This window comes from Corylus avellana, chromosome ca3, assembly GCF_901000735.1.
Source record: "Corylus avellana chromosome ca3, CavTom2PMs-1.0".
In the NCBI taxonomy this organism is placed as follows: Eukaryota; Viridiplantae; Streptophyta; class Magnoliopsida; order Fagales; family Betulaceae; genus Corylus; species Corylus avellana.
Genome location: NC_081543.1, coordinates 15972947 through 15981209, shown reverse-complemented (window position 1 = coordinate 15981209; position 8263 = coordinate 15972947). Strand labels below are relative to the sequence as shown.

The 8263-nt window shown below is 35.0% G+C and overlaps 1 long non-coding RNA gene across 2 annotated transcripts; it reads left to right on the top strand.

Moving 5' to 3' along the window:
• Nucleotides 1-2293: 2293 nt before the first annotated feature.
• Nucleotides 2294-3130, top strand: LOC132176681 (uncharacterized). Of its 2 annotated transcripts, none has more exons than XR_009439565.1 (3): nucleotides 2294-2455; nucleotides 2641-2841; nucleotides 3062-3130. It is a non-coding gene; the product is annotated as an uncharacterized LOC132176681 (long non-coding RNA). The 2 variants fall into 2 exon arrangements; XR_009439564.1 differs by having other exon boundaries at nucleotides 2294-2474.
• Nucleotides 3131-8263: the final 5133 nt, after the last annotated feature.

Genomic DNA, 8263 nt, shown 5'->3' with positions numbered 1-8263 from the left:
CTAAAGAGTATGTGGAGGAATTAAAAAATAAAAATAAAAATAATAATTTTATTCACCAATAGCGTCCACTCAAAGTGGACGCTGAAGAATGATCATTAGGGTCGACTTTATAGTCGACCCTAATGCCTAAGTATTAGGGTCGACAAAGTCGACCCTAAAGAGTATGCGTAGGAATTAAAAAAATAAAAATAAAAAAATAATTTTATTCACCAATAGCGTCCACTCAAAGTGGACGCTGAAGAGTGATCATTAGGGTCGACTTTAGAGTCGACCCTAATGCCTAAGTATTAGGGTCGACAAAGTCGACCCTAAAAAGTGTGTGGAGGAATTAAAAAAAAAAAAAAAAAAAAATTAATATTAATTACCAATAGCGTCCACTAAAAGTGGACGCTGAAGAGTGATCATTAGGGTCGACTTTGAAAGTCGACCCTGAAGAGTGTGTGGTAGAATTAAAAATTTTAAAAAAAAAAATATTAATCACCAATAGCGTCCACTAAAAGTGGACGCTAAAGAGTTATCATTAAGGTCGACTTTAGAGTCGACCCTAATACCTAAGTATTTAGGGTCGACTAGAGTATGTGTAGGAATTAAAAAAAAAATAATAATAATAATTTTATTCACCAATAGCGTCCACTCAAAGTGGACGCTGAAGAGTGATCATTAGGGTCGACTTTATAGTCGACCCTAATGCCTAAGTATTAGGGTCGACAAAGTCGACCCTAAAGAGTATGTGTAGGAATTAAAAAAATAATAATAATAATAATTTTATTCACCAATAACGTCCACTCAAAGTGGACGCTAAAGAGTGATCATTAGGGTCGACTTTATAGTCGACCCTAAAGAGTATGTGTAGGAATTAAAAAAAAATAATTTTATTCACCAATAGCGTCCACTCAAAGTGGACGCTGAAGAGTGATCATTAGGGTCGACAAAGTCGACCCTAAAGAGTATGTGGAGGAATTAAAAAAAATTAAAAAAAAAAAAAAAAAAATTGATGCCCAATAGCATCCACTAAAATTGTGTATATATCACTGCATTGTTTAAAATTTTTAAATAAAGTGACACAATATGTATCGTTAAATATAACAAAATAAAATTTTAACCGTAAAAGTAAAGCTCTCCCTTTCACTTAATATTCCATATGTACAGTTGTTTCAATATATATATATGTTTTTTTTTTTTAAAAAAAGGAAAATTCTTCTATTTCAATTCCATCCTCCTAAAGAAAGATTTTAATTTGTATATATTTGCCATTTGGTTAGGAGTTTCATTTGGAGGATAAAGTTTTCATTCGGACTAATTTGAAGACTTCAGTTTTAAGTGGATTCCCCAAATGATTTCTAACCAAATGGGATTTAATTCCCCAAATGAAAACTTAATTCTTAATTCCCATTTCATAATTCATATTAAATTTTACATATCTAATAGTGTATATATATGATATGATGAATATATTGAAACAAAACTAAAGACAAATAAAAAGAAACAAAACTAAAGACAAATAAAAAGATTGAAACAATTGAAAATGAAGTTGAATTAATTCGATTGATCGTGATAGGATCAAATGATCGATCAAACATCCGATCGATCCTAATGAATTAGTTCGATTGATCGTGATAAGATCAAATGTTTGATCGAACATCCGATCGATCCTAGTGAATTAGTTCGATTTATTGTGATAGGATCAATTGATCGATCAAACATCTGATCTATCATAGTGAATTAGTTCGATTAATCGTGATAGGATCAAACATTCAATCAAAAATCCGATCGATCATAGTGAATTAGTTCGATTGATCGTAATGGAATCAATTGATCGATCAAACATCTGATTGATCCTAATGAATTAGTTAGATTGATAGTGATAAGATCAATTGATCGATCAAACTGAATACAATTGAAGGTTCAATCGAACATTCAATTGAACTATAAGCTTTTTATATTATCTTAGTGCATTAGTTATATTGATCTTATATTATCTTTGGATTTTGTATTGATCTTAGAATTAATTATAAGATAAATATCAACTTAATGATCTTTATTAAACGGAAATTATTAGTTAATATTATAACAATAAAAACATATTACAGGAGAAAATAAAGAAAAACAAAAATAAATAAAATAAATAAAAATTATAAATTATAAGTATAATTTTTTTTTTAAAAAAAAAAATTTTGAGGCTCATTAGTCGCCCCTATTGAGTGCGAAAAATAAGCGCCATCCAGTGGCGGGATATCTGAAATTGGCGCTAATATTCTGAAATTTTCAGATCATTTTTGATGTTTTCGAAAAGTTCAGACCATATTTGTTTGATCCAAATCCCTAACCCCAAAGTCCCACACGCACGGTCAGGGGGGAAGAAAAGGGAAGGGGATAAGGAGAGCCTTAATCGGCCCCTATAATATAATTCTACACCGGCGCGGCGCTGCTGGATACTTCTGATCAATAGAACTGGGTGAGGAGTCAGCCAAAAAGTAATGGCCACCAAGATACGCATAGTGATTCGATTTTTGATCACCCATTTTTGGGGGCTTCCGCCTTACACACGGAAGATTGGATTTGCCTGAATCACGAGTCTTATATACTGTATTTGTATAGTTTTGTATCTTGATCTGTGAGTTTTATGCCTGTTTTGGTTAGGGTTTTTGAATCAGAGACATGGATGGAGGAGGAGAAATAGAGAATATAAAGAGGTGGATAGTGTTCTACCCAATTTACATAAACTCGAAGAAAACGGTGGCGGAAGGGAGGCGGATAAGCCTCGCCAACGCATGCGAAAATCCCACTTTCACCGAGATCGCCGACTGCTGCGCTCATCTCAAGCTCCCTAATGCTATTGAGGTTCGTGCTTTTTGTTTTTGTTCATTTCATTTTGCGCTTTTCTAAGGATTGGTGCTTCTTGTTTTTTCTTTTTCAAATTTTTTTGAATGTTGTTAATGGGTCTCGAAAGTATTTGAGAGTGTTGCTGATGGATCTCGTTGATGCTTTTGGTTTTTGTTTTAGTTTTAGTTTTTTGTAATTTTTTATGGGTCTTGAAAATGTTTGAGGGTGTTGGTGGCAGCTAGATAAGGCTTATCCGCGCGACTTCATGCAAAGAGGGAGAGTGAGGGTATTGCTGAAAAGGGAGGATGGGACTCTCTGAAATCCAGCCATTTCTTCCAGTAAGGATAAATTTTCTTATTTACTAGTTATTATTATCTGGTCATTTTTGTTTATTTTATGTTATTGATGGATCAGGATCCTCTACGTTTTCTCTAGTTCTTAGAATCTTAGCCATTATGTACAGAAAAATTTGAGGATCGTTTAGAACTCTGAATGTTGAGGTGGTAAAATCTGAATCATTTTGTTAAAAATAATGGTTAGAATTCTAACAAATTTAATGTTATGAAAGAATGATTATTTGTGTATGCCATAGTATTTAACAGCATTTTGATTTCCAACAAAGACCTATAAATTTAAAGAAATTCTTCTGTTTCAATTGGGTTGTTGTATATGAGCAAGTTTTTATCTCAAAATGTATGTGAAAAGATTTCCATTAACCATTGTTAGATGGTTGCCCAAACACTTGAAATTTTTATTTGATTAATATGACATGCATAGATTATATTATACGAAGTTCCTCGTAGAAGTGGCTGTCCCAATGCAGTTATCTAATCTTAGCATGGCATGCCAATTGCTCAAGCTTTATGAGTCATTTAAATGCCATTATACAACAGTTAAATTAAGAGGCAAAATATGTTATTGATTCAATTGCCTTTCGTTAGGGAAGGGCCAATTACCCTGTCGATTTGAGATGGAAATCTGTAATTTGTATATTAAACTACAATTTGTTTGAATAGTTAATCATATCCTTTTTTTACCTTTCTGAAAACTTAGCCTTGTGGTTGATCCAATTTTTTGGACTCTTTATCTCCATGAACTGTTGATTTTCCTTCACTAAAGCTTGTTATGTTGGTCGTCTTGTATCTTACTCAGGGTGCTGGCCGAGCATTTCTGCTGGTGGGGATTTGAAAATGTTCTCTGATGGAAGAAATACGAGTAAATGCGCTACCCCTAAAATAGTTTTACTGCTTCTTTGTTTCCTTTATGGTTCTTTATGCCACAACATGCAGCATCAAGTTAATTAGGATTTATGAATTTCATTTTGGCAGAGGACTCTTGCCTTGAAGTGGTCTATAGAATGTATTGGCTCTGTTATCACATTCATACCTATAAGAAAACTCACGTACTGTTTTGAAATTGTAATCCCATACAATGATTGTGTAAAGGAAATAAATGTGCCCTATAGCTTTTCCTAGTCTATGGCCGGGATGTGCTACTCAAGTTTTGATGCTATCAACAGGCTTAGCAATTTTCAATTCAGATCTCTCATTAGCAATTATAACCAGTTTTCGTGTGTGTACATATATATATATCTTTACACATTCATAATTTGTAGGCTTTTTGACTTTGTCACACAGTTGCGATGTATGTAGAGCTGTTGTTCTGCTGAGGACAGCTACATGTAGCTCAATTATAGGACAAGTCTTCTTCTTAACTGCACAGATCTCCAGGTGTCTTTTTTTGATTGCTTACAGCTAGCAGCAACTGTCATCAAGTCGCTTGTATATATGCTTTGCTCTTCAATTTTTTTTTTTTTTTTTGAACTTCACTTTCTTCCAAACTGTACAAAGGTTTTGAAATTGCAATTTAATGTTGTTCTTATCGTTAGGATTTTGTATTAATTATCAAATCGCTAATAAGTGAAATATCTCTTATATTCATGTATACTCTTAAAACCTTTTTGAAAAAAAAATGGATGCTATGTTAGGTGAAGAGAAGTTGCTGTCAGTATTCTTATTCTTAGGACACCTTAGGAAAATACTCGACTCAAGAAAATGTATCTTAAATATTTTGGACCGTTTGGCTGCCACTGATTCTGCTGGTTGCCATCGCGACTCCATTCTATCTCTGGCTTCTGTCAAGTTGAACCAGTTACTGACTCCATTCTCAATCAATTTATGTATGCTGCGACATGCTTACAGCTGGTAGAAATATTAATCAATAAAGTTGAGACATCAGTGAGATTTCCTCCTACTTTGAGGGCATTTACATGCTCTGTTTTTGCATGGCTTAAGGTATGTATTTAATACCAATCGCTGGATTACTTATATGATTTCTATAATCTACGATCTTTATCACTGTCATGAAGACTAAGTTTACCTGTTTTTAGAGCAGAGGTTGAGGGATATTGCTCTCAAGGAGGAAATGAAGATACATGATGCTGACATTTGAACCACTCTGACCTTATTAGGGTTGACCAGTTCTTTATCAAGGTTTGTACTTGTAAAACCTCATCAGAGTTAGCAATGTGGTAATTGTTGCAGCTTGGGTTATCCTATTGGTGACTAATACTATCCATAGTTTCTCAACTTCGTGTTAAGATCTTCTTGTATCATTTTTATCTTTAAAGTTTTTATTCTCTGGGACCAGGAGCTTACTGAATAAGAGCAATTAAAAAGAAAAAGAAAAAAGAGGAGGAATATAAACTGAAAATGGTTCAATCTTTCCAATTTGCACCACCATCTCATCTTATCCCTTGTAAGGGCAGCCCTAAAACATCATAAATTTGTTTGTTAGACACATCATCATGTATAAGCATTTTGACTCTGTCTATAGGTCCAACATGCTTGTCACATTTCATTTTGTTTTGGGTCACTGCATTAGATATCTTGCATTTTGAGTTACATGTGACACTAATCTCAGAGTCCTTGTTATATATTTTTCCCTGCTCTATAAGGTATTTATCAAAAATAATAATTCATTATGTAATCACATTTATTCATATGTAAGTAATTTGGTTCCCTGGGTCTGCTTGGAGTGCGATCGATGGCAAATTATTGAAAGCCCACTGGTATTGGAGTGCGATCGATCGCAAAATGTCAAACACCTTCTGGTACTGCGATCGATCGCACTCCACGTGCGATCGATCGCAAAATCTCAAAACACCTTCTGGTACTGCGATCGATCACACACGATTGTGCGATCGATCGCAGATTATTTTTTTTAAAATTTTTTTAGGACCATTAGCGTCCACTTTGTGGACGCTAATGGTTAACTATCAGCGTCCACTTTGAGTGGACGCTAATTGTTAACCATTAGCGTCGATTATGGCTTCCGTTTACATCACCTTTAGGGTCAAAAAATTTTGACTTTTAGGGTCGATAAAGTGGACGCTAAAAGTTATCATTAGGGTCGACTTTAAGTGGACGCTGATAGTTAATTTTTTTTTTTTAAATTTTTTAGGACCATTAGTGGACCCTAATGGTTAACTATCAGCGTCCACTTTGATTTGGACGCTGATAGTGAATTTTTATTTTCTATTTTTTTAGGACCATTAGGGTCCATTTTGTGGACGCTAATGGTTAACCATTAGCGTCCACTTTAAGTCGACGCTAATGGTTAACCATTAGCGTCGACTATGGTTTCCGTTTACATTACCTTTAGGGTCAAAAAATTGTGACTTTTAGGGTCGATAAAGTGGACGCTAAAAGTTATCATTAGGGTCGACTTTAAGTGAACGCTGATAATCACACATTTGATTATTAGGGTCGGACTATTAGCGTCGACACCTTTAGGGTCCAAAAGTCGACGCTGTTGTCAACAGCGTCCACTTTAGGACTTTTAGGGTCGACTCAAAGTCGCCCCTAAAGACCTAAATTCTTGTAGTGTGCTTAGCTTGGCTAGTCGAGTATAGAGCCTGAGTCAATACAGCAAGACACTTGATTTCAAAGAGAGAGAATATACATCATTTTATAAATAAGCAAATTTGGGGATTGGTGTTTTCTTATAAATGTGAGACAAGTTAACAGGTTGTATTCAGACTAAATTGGGACAACGCCCCTACAAAAAAATAATTTTTCAACTTCTCTCTCTCAATCTCCCTCACCAGTCATAGTGCATCTTCCACCTGAACTCTCATTTCCCACTCTCTCTCTCTCAATCTCGCTCACTAGACAGGTAGTGATAGTATTTTGGTCTATTTGATTCTTCAATAGTTTCTGCCTTTCTCAATCTCTCTCAATAGTTTTTGCTTGATTCTTCTTCCATTCATTTGGATCTGCTCTAATTGAATCGATGTCTTTTTAATGATTGCTCTCTCTCTCTCTCTTTGATCACGAAGGGTCTAAAATTTTTCATTTTCTAATGCTTAAATATAAATGCAATTTTAAGATTTTAATAATTATGAGATTTATAATTAATTATGTGTTACTTAGTTTATATATATATATATATATATATAGACACACGAGATTATACGCGCTTTCTCACGAGCCTAACCGAGTCGAACTGAGCTTGCTTCGTTTAATATTCGAGCCAGGATTTGTGTTCACGAAGTGTTTCATTTAATAATCGAGTTGAGCACGAGTCGAGCTTATACGAACCGATCCCTAGCTCGCGAGTGAGCGACTTGCTCACTTAACACCCCTAATCTCATTTACTGGGAAAGAAAAAGGATTTCTATCTTTTTGGAGGACAAAGACACTAAAAAAAACAAAACAAAAGCTAATTAATTAATTTGGACAAACCCATAAGATTCCAATTAAGATGTTAAAAAAATGGGTAACTTCACTGAAAACCTCTGAACTTCCACTTGATTTGACAAATCCTCATAATTAAACTTCAAAATCTTTCAATTTAGTCCACTGAATGTTCAATTGCTCTCAATTTGAACCCCTCCGTCAAATTTAGCCTCATAATTAAACTTCACCGGGCTGCGAGTCATGCGTGACACCTGTTCTATCATCCACGTCCTCCGGATAGTACTGTGTCTCGTTGTCATCTGGTTGCGCTGGCTCACTGTAGTTTATACATGTGTTCTCGTCAGGGGGGGAATAACCGCTCTACATGGCCATGTGAACATGTCTCTAACTCGCTCATCGTAGGCAGTGGACTAGGTGGATGATACTTTTGCTCTGTGTCGTATGGAACTGGCTGAGACTGATACCCCATTTGGGACCCTTCCACATGCTCTGGAAGTACTAGTCTATACCCCTGGTCGTCTACCTGTGGGCACCTTCATCGTCTACTCTTCTCCCTGGTACTCATATCAACCTGTAAAACACATCACGCACTCAAGTAATTATGTATACAATAGATAAAATATGCACCGCAATTACCAATCAATGTAGAAAGAAATAATAGAAAATAAGTCAATTAATGTGAACTACGTCGGAAAATTTTTCTGATGTGTCAGGATTGGCACGTCAGAAAAATTTCTGAT